Genomic DNA, 22,685 nt, shown 5'->3' with positions numbered 1-22,685 from the left:
TCTCTCTCCATCTCTCTCTCCATCTCTCTTTCTCTCTCCATCTCTCTCTCTTGTTCTTGCCATCTCTCTCCCTCTCTCCATCTTTCTCTCTCCATCCATCTCTCTCTCTCTCCATCTCTCTCTCCATCTCTCTCTCTCCATCTCTCTCCATCTTTCTCTCCATCTCTTTCTCTCTCTCTCCATCTCTCCATCTCTCTCTCCCCATCTCTCTCTCCATCTCTCTCTCCCCATCTCTCTCTCTCTCTCTCCATCTCTCTCTCTCTCCATCTCTCTCCATCTCTCTCTCCATCTCTCTCTCTCTCTCCATCTCTCTCTCCATCTCTCTCTCCATCTCTCTCTCTCCATCTCTCTCTCCATCTCTCTCTCTCCATCGCTCTCTCTCCATCTCTCTCTCTCTTGTTCTCTCCATCTCTCTGTCTCCATCGCTCTCTCCCTCTCCATCTCTCTCTATCTCAATCTCTCTCCATCTCTCTCTCTCTCCCTCCCCCCTCTCTCATGTCTGTGAGTGCCATGTGTTACTAGACATTATAGTTACAAAATAATAAATATGTAACAAAATTACTTGCCAGTAGCATGGCCATCCATCTATTTATTTATTTATTTTTTACCGCGTATTATTTTAGGGTCACAGAAAAGCTGAAGTCAATTCGAGCCAAAGACAACATCAAGGACTGATTGCCAGTCAATAACGTGATAAATAAAAGAGACCATTATCATTCACGCCATAATGAACTGACTGCGTAATCAGAGGTCAGGGGAATGAAGCTAAAGCCCAGCCCAGCCTCATCTGATGGTCATTTCCTCTTCATTAACTTTTTACCAACGACAATGGGCACTGAAGAGGGCCTCCGTTCTTTGATAGCATCAGATAAAGTGAAGTTGGATGAGTAGGCATAGAGATCATCTTGTGAAGGAGCAGTGATGAGGATGGCAGGTGGATGAAAGGATGAGTCAGAATCTGAGGACTCAGATTGGGTCTGTAAGCACGAGGGCATCTCTGCAACCAAGAGGCAAGGAGTTAATTTCCCGACACAGTAAATAAAATGCAGCACACATCGTATAGATATTGATCCAACCATATTTGATAGGTGAATAGAGGTTTTCAGTCATTTTTCTTTGCGATCAAATTTCAAAATTAATTTCTCTGTTAAGATCCTTTCACGACCCCTACACACTCAAGTGACATTAAATCATGTTAAGCTCACTTATTGCGTGAGACACACGAGTGTTGTATGTGGGTCACTGTATGACTTAATTATAGCTCATGAGGCACCTCAGCAACTGTCAAATAGGATTATACTAATTTCCTAAGTGTGTTAGAGATGTGCCCTTTAACACACTATAATGCCTCCCATCTCATCTCATTTTCTGAACCGCGTTATCCTCACTAGGGTCGTGGGGGGTGCTGGAGCCTATCCCGGCTAACTTCGAGCCAGAGGCAGGGGACACCCTGCATTCGTGGCCAGCCAATCGCAGGGCACAAGACAAACAACCCTTCACGCTCACACTCATACTTCGGGCCTGTGTGGGTTTCCTCTGGGTACTCCGGTTTCCTCTCACATTCCAAAAACATGCATGGTAGGCTGATTGGACACTAAATTGGCCCTAGATATGGGTGAGTGTGCATGGTTGTCCGTCTCCTTGTGCCCTGCGATCGGCTCGCCACCATTTCAGGATGTACCCCGCCTCTGGCCCGGAGTCATATATATATTAGTGGTGGGGCGCCAGGGCCTTCAAGGCCTTCTCTGCTGGCCTAAAAAATATCTGAATCATATTATATTTTGTCCATCAATACTTATTATTCAAAATGGTCTGTTAGCTTCCTTTCATTGCTTTTCCCCTTGGTTGCACTGCTTCCAGATGTGTGTTTTCATATTGAAGCATTTAACCAATCACATTTCAGCCATTATTAGTTGCTAGATCAAATCTGCCTCAAAGCCTTCACAATCAGTTCTGCGGGGTCTGCTGCATTAAACAAGACTGTTGCTTTTAACCAATCAGATTTCGAGTTGGCGACCCCACAATGATTTTTCATGGGCGTTGGCATTTTGCTGGCTGGGATACGTCATTGCTTTCACCAACTATGATTGGCTAGTAGGCGGGCCAAAGCCATAGTGAGGGAGCCAGAGATCGCAAACTCCACCCACAATGGCCGAAAGATTTGGTTGCAAATTTGCTCACAAAGCTATTTTACAGACGGACTTTTCCAGAAAAAAATGGACATCATTAAGAAAGGGCTGTCAACTCCGAAGCTAGCAAGCCTGTTACAGCCGGGAAAATGGTGTGTGCGCCACTTTCATTGCTCTAACTTAGCTGCACAAGCAAATATATTGTTGTGTTTATTTAAAGCCATTTTCAAGACAGACTATGCCGGAAATATGAGAGGACAGGCTCGACTTTCATCATTAGCTTCAATGGCGATAGAAAAGAAGGAATAAAGAAAGGAGGATGGATATTGTGTACAGTTAAAAATAATTTTTGGTGAGTATAATATGGCTATATTCCTAAATAATATTTCAATTGTGGGCCCAGTTCTGATATCTGAAAAGCTCCAGTGTTTGTATTTAAGCTCCAGTGTTTGTATTTAATCACTAAATGCTGCTAGGATGTGGATTTTACCCCAGTTTAATTTTTGCCGTTTCGCCATTGACGTCCATCGTTGTCTTTTCCTGAAGAAATCACCCCCCTGACCTGGTTGTAATGTCTCAAAAGCTCCAGTATTTGTATTCAATCAATAAATGCTGCTAGGAAGTGGATTTTACCTAATTTTAGTGGATTTTTTTGTCATTTCACGTATGGACGTATCAACGTTCATTGCTGTCTTTTTACTGGGGAAATGATACTCCGGGCCCGGTTCTGATGTCTAAAAAGCTCCAGTATTTGTATTTAATCAATAAATGCTGTTTTCGGCTGGATTTTACCCCATTTTCGGGCAATGTTTGCCCGTACGCCATTGACGTTCATCGCTGTCTTTTCCCGGGAAAATCGCCCCCCCTGGCCTGGTTTTAATGTCTGAAAAGCTCCAGTATTTGTATTTAATCATGAACTGCTGCTAGGAAGTGGATTTTACCCCATTTTTGTGCATTGATTTATTGATTATTTTTTATGTGTCGCAGCTGTAGCTGCAGTAGAGGTTTTATAGCCATAAAATAGTTTTTGAGGGTTGGATTGATACGTTGAAGGCGCTACGAGAAAATGCACCGAGTATTGAGTATTTATAATTTGAGGGTTATCCCTGCAAGTGACTCACTGTCAAGTTTGGGTATGTTAAAAGTCCAATTGTTTTTTTTTCCTATCTAAACTTGAATGCTGGTTAATTTTTACCTGAAAACAATGCAAGGGCCAAAAGAGAAATCAACACTAAACTACACCATACACATGCACACTAGTGTGAACAAATACATAAAACACATCAAAACGCCCACATGAAATTATCACATTCATTCCAGTATGTAAGGACAATGTCCACGAAAGGGGCACTCAAACAGTGCTACACTCTTGAGCTGTGGTTGCTGTGCCTCACCAAATGGTACTTCAATAGTAGCCAGAAAACTGACATTGATCTCTCTAACAACCAGTTTTGTCCAGAGCTGAATATGATCCCTGATTGTTCCATTCCAAAGCCTGAGACTTAATGAGGCACTGTGTAATTAATGATCCTCTTAAAATGGTTTGCAATAAATATAATTCAAGATGTAAACAATTAATTGTCAGAATTATAACATACGACTGTTAATACCAACAGTTTCAAAATATTCATTCAATCATCTTCCATACCGCACAGCTTCAAAAGGGTTGTGGGGGTTGCTGGAGCCTAACCCAGCTGACTTCGGGAAAAAGCGAGACTACACCCTAGACCCTAGGCATTATATTAAATGATAAAATAAAAAATGTAAGGGCAAATTAAAGAAAATGACCATAACTTTTTCTCATTATGCCAATTAGTCATCATTGTGCAATTATTTGTTCTGACCTGTTTCTTCCTTCTGGCTTGATCCAGACCCCATCAGGATTCAGTCCACTATTTGTGGTCGGTACATGTCTGCCCTCAGTGTTATATCAACCTTGACCACGTCACATTCAGAGTTAAAAACTGTGTTTAAAAGCATCTTCTGGTCATTTAAGCGCAGACTCCTCTTCGTGCCTCTAAGCATCAGTCTTAAAAACACTAATCCTGTACTCGGAGTTATTAAGAGGGACTAGACACAGTGAGAGCTGTTAAACCTATCTTATGAATACTACAGACGCTCCCCTACTTACGAACATACGACTTCCGAACAACGGTACATACGAACATGTCTGCAAATTGCGTTTATGTCGAAAAATGTTCGTAAGTTCGATTTTGTTGCGTAAGTTGCGTAAGTGCGTGATGTATCGCCAGTGCGCAAAGAACCTTTTTCATTTTTATCATGAAATATCTCGTGCAGCCATTATTCAATATGGTTGGTCAAAAGCGAAATGCTTCTATTGAGGGAGTTGCAAGGAAGAGGCAAGCCATTTCATTTGAAACGAGTGGCAATAATAACGAAGCTTGATGCGCGTGAAAGTGGTGAGCGTTGCACGGTCATACAACTTGAATCGTTCGACCGTCAGTACCATTTATAAACAGAAAGATCGAGCAGCAGGACCCAAATATTGAACGTTGCACAAAGTTTGCAAATCAATTGAATGATGCCATACAGTGCTACCGCATCATTTATGATGAAAAAAAGAAGAAAACTGTGCAATCGTCGTTAGATCGCTTCTTTCGGCCAGTTTCTAATACATAAATCTCTCTCTCTATACAGTACTGTACATATTCTCTCCATTGTATTAAATGTTTTTTTCAGTACAAACCAATGTGTGTTACTTATACAAGCCTTAAACATACAAATGCACTAATATAAACCTTCAATATACTTATATAGCCCTTAAACATAAATTATAATACAAAATATAGCACTGAATCAACTTACAAACAAATTCAACTTATGAACAATCGCTCGGAACCTAACTCGTTCGTAAGTAGGGGAGCGTCTGTATTCAAAATAGTACTGAAGTTCTATAAAATAACGACTTAGTTGAGATTCTTTTCACAGCCAGGAACAGTAACCTATTAAGGATGTGGGGGAAACTGTAGTACCCAAACAAAGGAAGGCTTGACCTTAGGTTTGAATCCATGATCTTAAAACTGTGCGGGAGGCATGCTAAGCAGTTATTCTGTCTTCTAATGAAAAACTCTACTATATTGATCTAATTTATTTAAGAAGGTGAGTCTTCTAGAAATACATATTTTGATGCATATAAACTTTCCCATGAACAGTCAACATTTTTATCATATCATATCATTTTCTGAAACACTTTATCCTCACTGGGGTCGTGAGGAATGCTGGAGCCTATCCCAGCTGACTTCGGGCCAGAGGCGGGGTACACTCTGAATTGGTGGGCAGCCAATCGCAGGGTACAAGGAGGCAAACAACCATTCACGCTCACACTCATACATAAGGGCAATTTAGTGTCCAATCAGCCTACCATGCATGTTTTTGGAATGTGGGAGGAAACCGCAGCACCCAGAGGAAACCCACGCAGGCCCGGGGAAAACATGCAAACTCCACACAGGTGGACGTGACCTGGATTTGAACCCAGGACCACAGAGCTGTGAGGCCGACGCGCCAACCACTTGCCCCACCGGACCTGCCCAAGTGAAAGGTTGACACGGCCCGATGGCCGTGTCAACATTTTTGAAAACCAAATTAACCGCTAATGCAAAATAAATTCTTGATTCCATAATAATGCTGGTACAGTTGTGAATGGCCTCACAGCAGAGCCGAGTGGACCCATGAGCAGGACATAAGTCAACAAAAAGGGGAGAGCAGGTGCACTAATGGAAGGCTTTAATTGTAACTGTTGTGTATAAACTCAAACTTTGAGCATTTGCAAGGATTATCGATGAGTATGCCTGACCAGAAATATGTTAATTTGCTGCTCTCTTGTGGTAGCTCTAAGCATTACACTCTGCAGATTCGAAACTCCATACCTTCTTCAGTGCACACTGCAGTGTTTCCACTTAGTCATTTACACTTGAAGTGTGTTGCATGAACTACGCAACAGGACCGCTATTTTGTGAGGTTTTATTTTCGTCAGATTTTCACTTTGGTTTACAATGTTTTAACAAAAATAAAACCCAAACATTGCTTAAATAGGTAAAATTCGTCATCCTTTCTCTTGAAATTGACCGTCAGTTTTCCTTACTTTTTCCTAAAAGGCATACTTCTCCTGCTTCTGTATACCTGTACATAATTGTATTCACGTTTGCTGTGCTATGCGTGGAACTGAAATTTTCCTTTCTCATCTAACCCATTTTTCAAAAGAGATTTTTTTTATAGCGCAACAACTGTCTTTTGTTTCTGAACGAGCAAGTGGGACCGGCGACCCGAGAGCATTTTCAACCGTATGTAAATTCTTATTTTTAACATGTGTTCCATTATTGGTTAATCAATACTTTAATCACTGAAGTTGTATCCTCTTTGCCGCATGGATAGACTCCCGGCCATCTAGTATACAATGCCGTGAAAAGGTATTTGCCCCCTTCCTGATTTCTCTGATTTTTCCATATTTATCACACAGAGGTTTCAGACCATCCAACCAATTTTAGTATGACACAGCGATAACCCTATGAAATAGAAAATGCAGTTTCTAAATGATGATTATATTTACCATGGCAGAAAAAAATTACAAACTTGTCTGGCCCTTTGTGAAAAAATAATTGCCCCCCTTGTTAAATCATAAAATAACTGACTAATCACGATTGTAGGAAAGCTAAGTTCAATTTCACAGGCCACACCCACATCCAATTACCTCCACATGGGTTGAATCAAGAAAACACTTACATATAATGTATTAGACTGAGTGAAGTAGACTACAAGATCATGCTACGCTCCAAAGAAATTCAACAAGAAATGTGAAAAAAGTGATGGACATTTATCAGTCTGTAAAAGGTTACAAAGCCATTTCCAAGTCTTTGGGGAGCCAGCTAACCACTGTCAGAGCCATTATACAGAAATGGGAACAGAGACACACCTTTCCCAGAGTGGTTAGCCAGTTAAAATCACTCAGAGTGCAACAACGACTCATCTTCGTATTTTGTCCAAATGCTGAATAATTTCTTTTCAGTTATATTTTGGAAAAACTTACTCTCTGTCTCTTATCACGGTGCCTTTGGCTACTTAATAAGGCCCGGGGTAGATAATAATGGTCTAATCAAATACATTCATTGTAATTAGCAAAACAAAACAAAAATCAGTTCTTCTCAATTTTTTTTTTGAAGTACTAGTTCCTTGTTTTCTATTGTGTTTTTAGTAAAAACCCGCAAATTACTAAAATGACTACTACTACTTCTCAATATTTACAAGTGTTTTAGGAAGTTGTGGATATATTGTTACATGATAAAAATCAATGCAATCTAAAAAAATCCCTTGTCTGTGTATTAATAATACAGTGGTACCTCGACATACGATCGTAATCCGTTCCGAGACTGAGATCATATGACGAGGTTCTCGTAACTCGAGCGGACGTTTCCCATTGAAATGAATGGAAAAAAAATTAATTCGTTCCAGCCCTCTGAAAAAACACCAAAAACAGGATATTGGATTGGAAAAAATGTTTTATTTCTTCTAATTCCCCATCTATTAACAAAGTAACACATAACTACTGGTTTAATAGAAATAAAATGTGTTTAATCTAACTAAAATCGGGCGGATTTCGCCGAGGGGAGAGGGGCACAAAAGGGGTGGGGGGCTTTGTTTTTTTATCCACACAATGCACTCGTAAACGGAACAAACACTCCACCCTCACGTTCGCTATCGATGGGCTGTTTGCTGTTGTACTATTCCCTTCAAAATATTCCGAAAATAATGCACACAAATGTCCTCACAATCGGATAACGCACGACCACTTGCCAACTAGCACCAGTCTTTTATCAGCGATCGCTCCGCTGCCATGGGAGCTTCGGGGACGCTGGCTAGCGGCTCCCTTTTAGCTTGTAGCATCTGTGGTCACATCCGCTTTGAACGGCGCCTATGATAGAGTTGCTACCGGGGATGCTATTGCGGGGATTTGCGAGCCAGTGCCCCTGATGTTCTTATGAGCAGCGAACGAGAAGTAATATAATACTCCTCGTATTAGATAAAAATAACAGGAAATGCAGTAGCTGAGCTTACCCACGTATTGATTGTGAGTAAAGTTTTATTCTGAGAAAGAGTGCCATTGCCTGTCGGCGTTGTCTGAATAACTCATTCGGTGCTCGTAAATATTGTTATACATAAAAGATATGCAAAAAAGACAGTGCCATGGCCACCTGGCTTGGTCGCATCACGGAATTTTGATCGCATGACGGGCGAATTATTCGATCGAAATTTCCGTCGTAAGACGAAAATATTGTATAACGAGCGGTCGTGTGATGAGGTACAACTGTAGTCTTAAGGATTGCTAGTTACAGTTTTATAACGGAAAACTGATTGAACTTGGCTAATGAAAACGTTTTTTTCCCATTATTTCCAGGTTAAATTTTTAAGACAGTAGGAATATAGTATTCTCATAAGAAAACAAATTGGTTTTAGAAAAAGAATCAAATTACAGTTTTCAAGCAAAAACGGACAAATTACAGAAAATGTGTAAAAAAAAACAGCAATTTTGGCTATTGTAGTCAATAGTATATAAACAAGTCGCAGGTAGAAACAAAACAGATATTTAGATACAATCCCCCCTCACCAGTTTGCTTATAGAGCAAACAGGTCCACTGAGGATGCTATTGCCATTGCTCTTCATACAGCACTGAGCCACCTGGAACACCATGGGAACTACGTGAGGATGCTCTTCATTGACTATAGCTCAGCCTTCAACACCATAAAACCGGACATTCTGACTGACAAACTCTCCCACCTTGGACTATCCTCTTCAATCTGCTGCTGGATAAAGAACTTCTTGACCAACCGACCACAGACTGTCAGACTTGGTCCCCACCTCTCTTCCTCCATTACACTGAGCACTGGCTCCATTCAAGGCTGTGTACTGAGTCCTCTTCTGTACTCTCTGTACACATACGACTGTACACCCACCCACCAGTCTAACGCCATCATCAAATTCGCTGACGACACCACTGTAGTCGGACTCATCTCAGGAGGGGATGAGTCGGCCTACAGAGATGAGGTCAACAAATTGTCTTCGTGGTGCTCGGTGAACAATCTCACACTGAACACCACGAAAACTAAAGAATTAATCCTGGACTTTCGCAAACACCGCACAGATCTGGCCCCACTCCTCATAAATGGAGAATGTGTAGACAGGGTCCAGTCCTTTAAATTCCTGGGTGTCCACATCACGGATAAGCTCTCATGGTCTACAAACATCACGGCAGTGGTGAAGAAGGCTCAGAAACGACTCAATTTCCTCAGGGTACTTAGGAAGAACAACTTGGGCACCAAGCTTCTGATAACCTTCTATAGAACTACTGTAGAGAGCATCCTGGCGTACTGCATCACAGTGTGGTACGCTGGAAGCACGGCGGCTGACAAAAAGGCCATGCAGAAAATGATTAACACTGCCCAGAGGATTGTCGGCTGCTCTCTGCCCTCACTGGAAGACATTGCCAGCCCTCGTTACCTCAGCAGAGCCAGGAACATCATAGGGGACCCTTACCACCCTGGTCACAATCTGTTCCAGCTGCTGCCCTCTGGCAGACGCTATAGGTCCCACAAAGCACGGACAAATAGGCTTAAGGACAGTTTTTTCCCCACATCCATCAGAACTCTAAATTTGCGATAACATTACACACATTCCCTTTTGCGGTAATATGAAAAGATGTTTTGGTGGAGATCTGCCTCCTACTAGCTGACTGAAGGTAAGTGAAAGACAGTGAGAGGTAAGCGACCTGTATCCATAACAGCAGAATGCCAAATTACAAGATTCCGTAACTATCACTTATTAGGTATTTTCCCGAGTAAACGTAGCTTATGGAGAAGCACCACCAATTTCGTCACGCAGTTTCTGGGTGTGATGACAAGTAGGCTTTTTTGTTGTTGATAATGACGACAGGGCCTATGTCCGATTATTATTATTTACGCCATCAACGATGATACAGTAGTGTTCAAAATAATAGCAGTCTGAGTTTGAGTTTGATTTATTTAATAAAGGGACAGTACATATTATTGAACATATACATATTCATGTTAATAAACATAAGTCACAGCGATCACGCTCGATTTTTTTTGAAATACCAGTCCCTTGTTTTCTATTGTTTGTAGTAAAAACGCAAATCCATTGAAAGAACTGCAGGCCTCGCTGGCCTCAGTTAAGGTCAATGTTCATGACTCTTCTATAAGAAATTGTGAAATACTCATCACAATTTATTGTAAACGCTTGATTTCAGTTATTGCTGACCAAGGTAGCACAACCCATTATTAGGTTCAGGGGCAACAAAGGGCCAGAGTTTGATTTTTTTTCTGCCTTGGTAAATAAAATCATTTCAAAACTGCATTTTCTATATCTTTGGGTTGTCTCTGTGTCATACTAAAAGAGAGAAAGAGAGTGTTACGATCACGCCGCGACGACGCGGCGTGATCGGGAATATATTAGGACCCATCCGCGGGAAACGGGAGTTGAATCGAGGCAGTTGGCTTCAAACGACATCCTTTAATAAATCAACAGGGATCTATAAATCAACATAGGCTTGGAAACAAAACGGCAGCATGCTGGGCGCATGCTGGAATAGAAGTAACGATCCGGCCATGGTACTATGACTCATTGCTCTTTAAATAGCAAAACAGGAAGCAATCAGCAGATTGACTGCAGCTGCTCTCTGACGGCACGTCAGGAGGGGCAAACAGGCCGCTCCTGACAGTACCTCCCCTCTAACGGACGGATCCTAGACGTCCTAATGCCGAATGTCCATGAAAAGCGAAAAACAAAAATCAGGCAGGGAAGGAGGGCGGGTGAGCTCCGTTCTCATCGTCCGGGGGGCGTCCCCGCCAGCCCGTGAAGAGACGAGGGAGGGGACGCCCGCCGGTGACGAGGCGTAGGAGTGGCCGGTCCGACGGGCGTCCGCACCGGCCAGTGACTAGGCGCGAGAGTGGCCGGCCCGGCGGGCGTCCGCGCCGGCCGGTAATGAGGCGTGGGAGTGGCCGGCCCGGCGGGCGTCCGCGCCGGCCGGTAATGAGGCGTGGGAGTGGCCGGCCCGGCGGGCGTCCGCGCCGGCCGGTGACGAGGCGTGGCCGGTCCAGCGGGCGTCAGCACCGGCCAGTGACGAGGCATGGGAGTGGCCGGTCCGGCGGGCGTTCGCGCCAGCCTGAGACGAGGCTTAGGAGGGGCCTATCCGGCGGGCGTCCACGTCGGCCCTTGGAGAGGAGTGGGAGTAACCGGTCCGGCGGGCCTCCCTGCTGGTCCTTAAGGTGCTGGCCAAGCCCCCTGCCCTTAACAGACACCAGAATCTTAGAATGGTCGTCGGACACCTTACCCTGGCTGCTCGGGGGGCCGCCTGCCCCCTCGGCCGGGAGGGCCGGAGAGTCGCTCTCGCCGCCGCCGCCAACCCCCTCGTCCAGGGGTGCCGGAGAGTTGCTCTCGCCGTCGCCGCCCCCCTCGTCCGGGGGCACCGGAGAGTCGCTCTCGCCGCCGTCGCCGGCCCCCTCGTCCAGGGCTATAGCTATAGTCAAAACCGGCCAGGGAGAAACCGGACAGGGTGAAATTAGGCAGGCGTGGACTGTACACCCAGGAACTGGGCAGGCCGAAACTTGGCAGGCCGGGGCTGGGCAGACTGGAACTGGGCAGACTGGAACCAGGCAGGCTGGAACCGGACAGGCTGGAACCGGGCAGGCTGGAACTGGGAAGGCCGGAACCGGGCAGGCCGGAACCGGGCAGACCGGAACCGGGCAGACTGGAACCAGGCAGACTGGAACCGGGCAGACTGGAACCAGGCAAACAGGAACCGGGCAAACAGGAACCGGGCAAACAGGAACTGGGCAAACAGGAACTTGGCAAACAGGAACTTGGCAAACAGGAACTAGACGGGCCAGCCGGCACCGGAAGCCTGGTTCGTGGCTTCGGCACGGGTGTGACTGGCGGGCCAGGTGGCAAAAGGAGTAACTTGCGTGGCTTGGGCACGGGTGTTTGAGAAGCTTGGAGCGGCGTGGTCGGGCGAGAAGCTTGGAGCGGTGTGGTCGGGCAAGAAGCTTGGAGCGGCGTGCTCGGGCGAGAAGCTTGGAGCGGCGTGCTCGGGCAAGAAGCCTGGAGCGGCGTGGTCGGGCGAGAAGCTTGGAGCGGCGTGGTCGGGCGAGAAGCTTGGTCAGGGGCTCAAGCGTCCAGGCCCTCCTTCCACTTCTCCCTGTGGCGCGGCACTCGCCGCCTCCTCCAGGAGGGCGGCACAGCACACCGGCCACCACGTGGTGGCCCATCGTAGATGGCCAGCCAACAAGGTGAAAGACCTCGCTGCTGCGCCTCCCCAAAAAAACAAGACGGGCGGTGTTCGAAACTCCTACCTGAGCCTCCCCGCCGGCCGCCACGTGGTGGTCCCTTGTAGATGGCCAGCCGACCTGGCAGATGCTGGTCGGGGTAATCCAGGTCGGAGTAATCGGAGGAGCATTGGTCAACGTCCTCCGGTAGAGCGTATCGTAGTCCGAATCGGCTAAGAAAATCACTGTCCGAGTCCGAATCTCCAGCATACAAATCTATTAGCTCCCGATTGTCCTCACCCTCAGTAAAGTCAGAGTCCCAACCGACAAAGATTTGGCGTTCAAACGGGGCCGATGGAGGCTGGGGATTCTCCCTCCATTTAGGAAAAAGCTCGCAGGAGTCTGAATTCAAATAACTGGGGCGATGAACTGGGGGTGTCGGAACCTTGGTATTATGACTTAGCTGTGCTGGCAGCCCAGTGCGACGCGTTTAGCGGAGGGTGGGTTTAAAGGTGGATGGAGGCTCAGAACTACCTCCTAGTCGGGACTCCTTGTTACGATCGTGGGTGGAGGACCCCAAAGCAGGTGAGGGTGCGAGTCTGGTTCGTTCAAATCTTTATTTCGATCGTCCGCGAGGCGGGGGAGCACAAGCTGTGACGACGCAGGCGGGTCGTAAGCCGTAGCGGGAAGGTCGGCGTGGTCGTTGTCCTAGGTCCGTGATCCGTGGTCGTGGTCCGTGATCGGGGTACTTGGTCCGTGATACATGGTCGTTGTCCTTGGTCCGTGATCCGTGGTCGTTGTCCTTGGTCCGTGATCCGTGGTCGTTGTTCTTGGTCCGTGATCCGTGGTCGTTGTCCTTGGTCCGTGATCCGTGGTCGTTGTCCTTGGTCCGTGATCCGTGGTCGTAGGGGGCAGAGCGTGGTCGGAATCCTGGGTGTAAACAAGAGGTCGAGTATCAATAAGACAGGTAGGTAAAACGCGGGAGGGTACCTCACAGTATTCTGTTTGACGATCCAGCAGCATGGTCATGTTCCTGGTGGCCTTAAATACTCCTTGTAGGGTAATGACTCACACCTGGCAGCACTCGACTCATTAGGGGCTGCACCTGTGATTGAGTGACGGGCGCAACCAGCCACCATTCTAGTCTGGGGCCTGACACTCCTCCGCTCCCAGAACGTCTCTGAGGTGCCCACACCAAGGCGTGTCCATTATAAACTCCCCAAAAGACTTTGAGGGGCATTTCACTGAATCCATGTGGTCGCGGGGCTTCGAAAAGGGTGGCTGGCATCGACGAGAGCGTCGGCGCGAGCGTGGGTGGCCTCCCGCTGGGTCCATTATGGCCGGATCATTCTGTTACGATCGCGTCCCGGCGCGATCGGGAATATATTAGGACCCATCCGTGGGAAACGGGAGTTGAATCGAGGCAGTTGGCTTCAAACGACATCCTTTAATAAATCAACAGGGCTCTATTAATCAACAATGGCTTGGAAACAAAACGGCAGCATGCTGGGCGCATGCTGGAACAGAAGTAACAATCCGGCCATGGTACTATGACTGATTGCTCTTTAAATAACAAAACAGGAAGCAATCAGCAGATTGACTGCAGCTGCTCTCTGACGGCACGTCAGGAGGGACAAACAGGCCGCTCCTGACAGAGAGTGTTTCAAGCCCTGCCGGAATTACATTCTTCGAGATAAACGCAATAAATTTGTATTTGATTATTTGATATTCTGACATTTTCCAAGCTGCTTCTGTTTGCCAGTCAAGAAGAAGACGATTCCTGCACTTCTGCCCTGGCCTGTGTCCACCGATGTCGGCAAACTTGGTCCCGAGCATGTGTCACTCTCCTCAAGTCAGTGGCCAATTACACCATCGAGGCTCACCGATGAAGGACTCCAGCTCCTAGGTACTGAGTAGGACAGAAAGTATGGCTTTGGACATTTCTCATTCTGAAGGTGATCAGCATATCTAAAGTTCGGCTTCGACTGCCCAGGTCCATGAAAGTACATCCCACATTCCATGTCTGGAATGTCAAACCAGTCCAATGAAAGCCATTTGGTCCCAAAAGCTGCAATACCTCCGCTTGGCCTTGTTGATAGGTGCCCTGCATGCCCTGTTTGCAGTCTACTCAAGTCACGTTTGCATGGCAGGTGTCTACAGTATCTGGTTGATTGGGAGGGATATCGTACACAGGAAAAGTATGTGGGTTCCATCAGGGAGAATTTCTTATGTTCTGTACCCTCCCATGACTGTTTTTTTAAATCAAAATCAAATCAAATCAAAAGACTTTATTGTCATCATACACAGCTGCGTATAACAAAATTGGTGGTGCTACTCCACAAAGTTCGTTTTCCCAGTAAAAACATAAATAAGTAATATAAAAATATAAAAAGTCACATCCTGGCAAGGTAAATTCTAAAATATTGCACAATCTACGATATTGCACATTGTTAATGCACACCCCGAAGTTATTGCTCAGAAGGGATTGTGTGTCGTGCTAATGCAAGTTCAGAGTCCTGATGGCTGTGGGAAAAAACTGTCCCTAAGTCTATTTGTCCGTGCTTTGTAAGACCTGTAGCAGCTGCCAGGGGGCAGCAGCTGGAACAGGTTGTGACCAGGGTGGTATGGGTCCCTAAAAATGTTTTGCTGAGGTAGCCAGGGCTAGCAACGTCATCCAGTGAGGGCAGAGAGCAGCCGATGATCTTCTGGGCGGTGTTGATCACTCTCTCCATGGCTTTTCTGTCTGCTGCCGTGCTTCCAGCGTACAACACTGTAATGCAGTATGCCAGGATGCTCTCCACAGTGGCTCTGTAGAAGGTTACCAGAAGCTTAGTGTCCAAGTTGTTCCTCCTGAGTACCCTCAGTTTCTGGGCCTTCTTCACCACTGCTGTGGTGTTGGTAGACCAGGAGAGCTTGTGTGTGACGTGGACCCCCAGGAATTTGAAGGACTGGACCCTGTCTACGCATACTCTATTTATGAGGAGTGGGGCCAGATCTGTGCTGAGTTTGCGAAAATCCAGGATTATTTCTTTAGTTTTCGTGGTGTTCAGTGTGAGATTGTTCATCAAACGCCATGAAGACAGTTTGTTGACCTCATCTCTGTAGGCAGACTCATCCCCCTGAGATGAGTCCGACCACAGTGGTGTCATCGGCAAATTTGATGATGGAGTTAGACTGGTGGCTCAGTGCACAGTCATATGTGTACAGGGAGTATAGAAGAGGACTCAGTACACAGCCTTGAGGGGAGCCACTGCTCAATGTAATGGAGGATGAGAGCTGGGGACCAAGTCTAACAGTTTGTGGACGGTTGGTTAAGAAGTTCTTAATCCAGCAGCAGATGGAAGAGGATAGTCCAAGGTGGGAGAATTTGTCTGTTACGATCGGGGATGGAGGACCCCAAAGCAGGCAAGGGCAGCAAGTCTGGATATCGAATCTTTATTAGAATCGTCGAAGAGACGGGCAAAGGCACAAAAGGGAGTAAAGTAGGCGAGTAGCTAGTCGTGGAAGGGAGGTCGGTAACCGTGGAGTATGTCGTGGAGTCCAGAGTGAAAGTGAGGGTAAAATGAGTGAGAGCGAAGTCGTTGTCCGTGGTCGTGAGGCTGAGCGTGGTCAGGGTCCTGGGAGCAAAAACAAGAGGTCGTAGATTAGTAGAGGCAGGCAAGGACACAATACAAGAGGCTACTTAACAGTAAACTGATTAAGACGATCCAGCAGCGTGGTCATGTTCTTCTTGGCATTAAATATTCCCCACTGGCTGATGAATCACACCTGGAAGCGTTTGAGTGATTAGGGGCTGGGCCTGTGATTGGGTGGCAGGCACATCCAGCCACCAATCTGTTCCGGGTGGTCCCCGTGGAAGTCCCGGATGAGGGACGGACACAGGATGTGGCGGGCAGGAACCCAGCTGTGCTCCTCAGGACCGCACCCCTCCCAGTCTACGATAGTTCAGGCCGCGACCCTGGCGGCGAATGTCCAGAAGCCGTTCCACAAGGAATGCCGGACCCCCATTGATCATCAGCGGAGGGGGCGGGGGAGTGTCGGGGGGGGGACAGCAGGCCTGTCGCGACTGTCTTGACTTGGGAGCTTGAGGCACACGGCGCATGGGTTTATTAGCCGTTCGATCTCGTAGGGGCCGATGAAGCGGGGGGACAGCTTCCGGGACTCAGTCCTTAGGGGGAGCTCTCGGTAGGACAGCCATAACCTTTGACCGAGGACGTAGGGTGGTGCGAGGGCATGACGGTGGTTGGCCTGCCTTTGGGCATGGGTGGAAGCGTGCTGAAGCGCAGCGCGGGCCTTTTCCCAGATACGGCCACATCGGTCAGGTGTGCATGGACGGAGGGCACAGCAATATCTGCCTCCAGGGAAGGAAACAAGGGGGGGTTGATTGCCAAGGGAACACTCGAAAGTGGAATGGTTGGAGGAGGAGTTAGGGTGGGAGTTGTGGGCATACTCAATCCAGGGCAGTTGGTCGCTCTAGGTGGTTGGGTCAGCATAGGTGGCGCAGTGAATCGCTGCCTCCAACTGCTGATTGGTGCGCTCACACTGACCGTTAGTCTGCGGATGATAACCCGAGGAGAGGCTTTCTGTGATATTAAGGGCTGAACAGAAGGCAGACCAGACGTGAGAGGTGAATTGTGGAACCCGGTCAGAGACTATGTCGGCCGGGATACCCGGGCTGAAGGTAGTTTGCGGAGGGCGATGAAGTGTGCAGCTTTGGAAAACCGGTCAACTATGGTTAGTATGACGGTGTTACCTTGGGATTTAGGAAGGCCTGTGATGAAGACGATTGCAATGTGAGACCAGGGACGGCTAGGAATTGGGAGTGGACGGAGTACACCGAAGCTTGGTGGAGGACTTGTTGCACGCGCACTTCTCAGGCCGGCGCGGACGCCCGCCGGATCGGCCTCGCCTACGCCTCGTCTCGGGCCGGTGCGGACGCCCGCCGGATCGGCCACCCCGACCCCTCGTCACCAGCCGGCGCGGACGCCTGCCGGACCGGCCACTCCCACGTCTCGTCTCGGGCTGGCGCGGATGCCCGGCGGACCGGCCACTCTGACACCTTGTCTCAGGCCGGCATGGATGCTCGCCTGACCGGCCATCTCCACGCCTCGTCACCGGCCGGCGCGGACGCCTGCCGGACCGACCACTTCCTTGGCTCGTCTCAGGCCGGCGCGGACGCCCGTCGGACCGGCCACTCCCTCGTCTCTTCACGGGCTGGCGCGGACGCCCCCCGGACAATGTAAACGGATAACACCCGCCCTCCCTGCCTCCTTTTTGCTTTTCGCTTTTCATGGACATTCGGCATTAGGACGTCTAGAATCCGTCCCTTAGAGGGGAGGTACTGTCAGGAGCGGCCCATTTGTCCCTCCTGGCTTGCCGTCAAGGCAGAGCAGCTGCAATCAATCTGGTATTACTTCCTGAGTTTGTATTTAAACACAAATGAGAGTTAGTATCAGTGTCAGATCGTTCCTGCATATTCCTGTGTGACACCCTCCGTGTTACGGCACACAATCGCTACAAGGTACCATTGCCCATACTCCCGTTTTGTTCCAAGCCTTTGTTGTTTTGTAACGCCCTTTTGAGTTATTAAAGTTGTTGTTTTGAAGCTAATTGCCTCGTCCTCACATGCTCCCCCGCGACTGGGCCACGACGCAGCGGCGCGATCATAACAGTTTCAAGCGAAAATGCAGGGTGCAACATGGGCAACACCCGGGTGGCAGGTCAGGCGGGAGGTGTGGGCCCATTCAAGCACCTTGGAACGAATTGGGGTCGGAACATAAAGGTCCTTCTGCGTACCTCGTCTTGGGTCCGGCTCCGAATCTTGGGAACTCAGTACCTCGCCCTCCAGCTCAGTCCTCATACTAGCCACAATGCAGGAGGGAGGGCTCCTCCTCCGAGTTCGTGGGATGGAAAACTCGGGATAACGCATCAGGCTTCCCGTTCCTGGAAACTGGGACATAGTTTAACGTGAAATTAAACTTACTAAAAACATGGTCCACCTGGCCTTGCGAGGGTTCAGCCTCCGGGCCGAATTGAGGTATTCAAGGTTCTTGTGGTCCGTTAGAACCGTGAAAGGCTGACTAGCCCCTTCCAGGTGGTGCCGCCATTCCTCCAGGGCCATCTTCAGCGCGAGCAGTTCCCGGTCCCCAATGCCGTAGTTGCATTCCGCTGGAGACAGCCTACAGGAAAAGAAGGTGCAGGGGTGCAACTTCCCATCCGCCTGTTTGCGCTGGGAGAGGACAGCGCCGACCCCCACCTCCGAGGCGTCGACCTCCACCTGGAACTGCAATTCAGGGTCTGGGTGGGCGAGGACGGGAGCAGAGGTAAAACAAGACTTCAGATCAATGAACGCCGCTTCCGCTGCGTCTGACCAACGGAACAGGAATTTTGTGGATGCGAGTGCTGTGAGGGGGGCGGCGACGCGGCTATAGTTCATGATAAAACGCCTATAGAAATTTGCAAACCCCAAAAAGCGTAACTTCTTTCTCCCTTTGGGCCTGGGCCAGAGTTACGGCTGCCACCTTTGTGGCATCCATCCGCACCTCCCCGTCGGCTACCACATACCCCAGAAAGGTGGTCTGCGGGACATGAAATTCACATTTCTCAGCCTTGACGTATAGGCGGTTTTCCAGGAAGCGTTGCAACACCTGGCGCACGTGGTGCTCGTGCTCCTCAAGCCTACGTGAAAAAAACAAGATATCGTCCAGATAGACGCATACAAACTGATTCTGATCTCGGAGGACGTCATTAATCAGGGACTGGAACACTGCCGGGGCATTGCAGAGGCCGAAAGGCATCACCAGGTATTCGAAATGGCCCAGGGGGGTGGAGAAGGCCGTCTTCCATTCGTCCCCCTCCCGAATCCGGAAAAGATGGTAGGCATTGCGGAGGTCTAGCTTTGAAAAAAATGCAGGAACCGTGCAGCGGGGTAAAGGCCGAGTCGATGAGCGGTAAAGGGTACCTGTTCTTGACCGTGATCTTGTTCAGGCCTCGGTAGTCGACGCAGGGGCGCAGCGAACCGTCCTTCTTGTCGACAAAGAAAAAGCCAGCCTCGACAGGGGAGGAGGATGGGCGAATTTGTCCTGCTGCTAGCGCATCGGAGATGTATTTCTCCAGTGCCTCCCGCTCAGGCCTGGAGATGTTGAAGATCCGGCCCCTGGGAAGAGAAGCGCCTGGCAATAGGTTAATGGCACAGTCATACGGGCGATGCGGGGGAAGTGCCATAGCCTGGTCCTTGCTAAAAACCTGTGAAAGGTCCCGATAGCACTCATTGCTGCTAGGTCAGGGGTTCTTGCCTCTGAGGTGACCTTGTGGGTACGTGGGCTGACTGGAGACATTTGGTGTGGCAGGCCGGGCTCCAGGCTACCACCTTGGGTCCGCCCCAGTCGATCACTGGATTGTGCCGTCTCAACCAAGGAAGGCCAAGAACGCCATCTCCTGGTGGTTCCCGGATAGGCGGAGTAGAACTGGGTTGCTATTGGTGAGCCTTTGCTTTTACCGGGCGGAGAGGGCATGTTCTCGAGAGATGTCCATCTTCGCCGCATTAATAACAAAGAAAACTGGCGGCGACGTGAGCGTTCCTCCTCTGACAGCCCAGCGCGACCAAGTTGCATACGCTCTGACGCCATCAAGAAAGGAGGGGCTACAGCCGCCGGGGGAAAGCCGGAACCCAGACGCCGAAGTCCACCCACGTCGCCCACGTGCGAGCCACCTCGCCGCTGCCTTCGGCGTTCCTGGAGTCGGCCATCAATCCTGATGGCCAATTCCACAAGCGCGTCGAGGGACTCGGGCCCGTCACGGCACGCCAGTTCGTCCTTCATGGCCTCATTTAGCCCCCCCAGAAATGCGTCCTGGAGGGCGCTGTCATTGAAGTCGCTTTCGGCGGCTAGAATGTGGAATTTTACTGAATATTCGGCGACGCTCAGGACGACTTGTCTTAGAGACCTCAAGCGCCCAGCCGCCTCCCGGCCGCGCACCGGGTGGTCGAAGACCTTTCGCATCTCCGCAGTGAATTCAGCATAGCCGGAGCATATGTTCGAGCCCCGCTCCCATTCGGCGCTCGCCCATGCCAAGGCCTCATTTCGAAGGCAGCCGATGAGGTAAGCAATCTTGGCTCGGTCCGTGCTGTAGGTAAGGCATTGTTGTTCAAATACCAGACGACGGCACTGAACTAGGAACTGTTGACATGCACCAAGGTTCCCACCAGGTTTAAATCATTTCCTGTTTCGTTATTTAAGCAGCTATGAGTCATAGCGCTTGGGTCCGAATACATTCACGGTCGCGTCACGACAACGCGGCGCGACCATAACACTTTTACGTGCACCCTATGTGAGTAAATATGTGCCGCGTTGCATTTGTACGGTTTTCTGTTGCTTAATACGGGGAATTCCAATCATTAATACGGGGAGGAATTGGCGTAGGTTGACAGGTATGACATTGTAATTATGTATATTGCAACTCTACCAGTGGCAATTGCACATTCTTACTAGTACTAGTACGTTAGTAAAAACAGCACGTGTGCTTTACACGTAGAAAGTTAATGACATAGAACAATGTTGCTGCTGCACGGACTTAATTGAGGCAAAAATTAATAATCGTAGGCACCTGAATAAGAATCATAGGCATGCGAAAATTTGAGTTGAAAAAATAATCGTAGGCATACGATTATTCGGGTCTTCATAGTATGTCCGATTATTATTAGCACAGCTAAGTGAGAATACCCAAGTTCCGAGGCCCCCTGTTCATCGCCTGAGTTATCTGAATTCAAACTCCAGCGATTGGAGGAAGAATCCCCAGCCTCCATCGGCCCCGTTGGAACGCCACATCTATGTCGTTTCGGACTCGGATTTTTCTGATTGTGAGGATGACGGGGAGCTAATTTTTTTGTGGGCTGGAGATTTGGACTCGGACTTCTATACCCCCCCCCCAAGGACGTTGACCCCGACTCTTTCTCCGATTACTCCAACCTGGATTACCCCAACCAGGATTCGCCGTGTCGGCTGGCCATCTACAATGGACCACCAAGTGGCGGCCAGCGGGGAGGCTCAGGTAGGCGTTTTGAACACCACCATTCTTGTCTTTGTGGGGAGGCACAGCAGTGAGGTTTTTCCAAGTGTCGGCTGGCCATCTACAATGGGCCACCACGTGGCGGCCGGCATGCTGTGCTGTCCTCCCGGAGGAGGCGGCGAGCGCTGCGCCACAGGGAGAAGCAGAAGGAGAGCCTGGACGCTCCAGCCCCCAACCAAGCTCCTCGCTCGACCTCGCCCATCCAGACGCCTCGCTCAACCTCGCCCGTCCAAGCTTCCCGTATTCCCGTGCCGAAGCCACGCAAAATACTCCCCTTGCCAGCTGGGCCGCCAGTCGCACCCGTGCCAAAGCCACGAACCAGGTTTTCGGTGCCGGCTGATCCGCCTAGTTCCTGCCTGCCAAGTTTCTGCCTGGCAAGTTCCTGCCTGCCAAGCTTCTGCCCGCCCAGCTCCTGCCCGCCCAGCTCCTGCCCACCCAGCTCCTGCCCGCCCAGCTCCTGCCCGCCCAGCTCCTGCCCGCCCAGCTCCTGCCCGCCCAGCTCCTGCCCGCCCAGCTCCTGCCCGCCAAGCTCCTGCCCGCCAAGCTCCTGCCCGCCAAGCTCCCCCAGAAGCGGCGGCGACGCGCCGGGCCCCCTGGACGAGGGGGTCAGCGGTGGTGACGCACCGGGGCCCCTGGATGAGGGGGTCGGCGACGCGCCGGGCCCCCTGGACGAGGGGGGCGGCGGCGGCGACTCACAGGGAGCCCTGGACGAGGGTGTCGGTGGCAGTGAGAGCGACTCTCCGGCCCCCCGGACGAGGGGGTCGGCGGCAGTGGCGACTCGCCGGGGCCCCTGGACAAGGGGGTCGGGGTGGCGAGAGCGACTCTTCGCCCCCCCTGGACGAGGGGGTTGGCGGCGCCTTCCAGGCCCCCTGGACGAGGGGGTCGGCGGCTACTCTCCGGGCCCCCTGGACAAGGGGGTCGGAAGCGGCGGCAACTCTAAGGTGCCCGACAACCTTTCTAAGATTCTGGTGTCTGTTAAGGGCAGGGGGCTTGACCAGCACTTAAAGCCCCAGCTACTCCCATTCCTCTCCAAATGCCGGCGCGGACGCCCGCCGGATAGGCCTCTCCTACGCCTCGTCTCAGGCCGGCGCGGATGGCCGCCAGATCGGCCACCCCGACGCCTCGTCACCGGCCGGCACGGACGCCCGCTGGACCGGCCACTGCGACGCCCCGTCTCAGGCCGGCGCGGACGCCCGCCAA

The 22,685-nt window shown here is 49.8% G+C and overlaps 1 long non-coding RNA gene across 1 annotated transcript; it reads right to left on the bottom strand.

The window, feature by feature from the left end:
• Positions 1-583: 583 nt before the first annotated feature.
• On the bottom strand, positions 584-5,344 carry LOC144071883 (uncharacterized). The gene is made up of 2 exons (XR_013299765.1): positions 3,974-5,344; positions 584-997 (listed from the first exon to the last, which is right to left on the bottom strand). It is a non-coding gene; the product is annotated as an uncharacterized LOC144071883 (long non-coding RNA).
• Positions 5,345-22,685: the final 17,341 nt, after the last annotated feature.

Source organism: Stigmatopora argus, chromosome 3 (genome assembly GCF_051989625.1).
Source record: "Stigmatopora argus isolate UIUO_Sarg chromosome 3, RoL_Sarg_1.0, whole genome shotgun sequence".
NCBI classification, from domain to species: domain Eukaryota; kingdom Metazoa; phylum Chordata; class Actinopteri; order Syngnathiformes; family Syngnathidae; genus Stigmatopora; species Stigmatopora argus.
The sequence above is the reverse complement of the archived record's forward strand: the minus strand, read 5'-3'. Positions and strand labels throughout refer to the sequence as shown.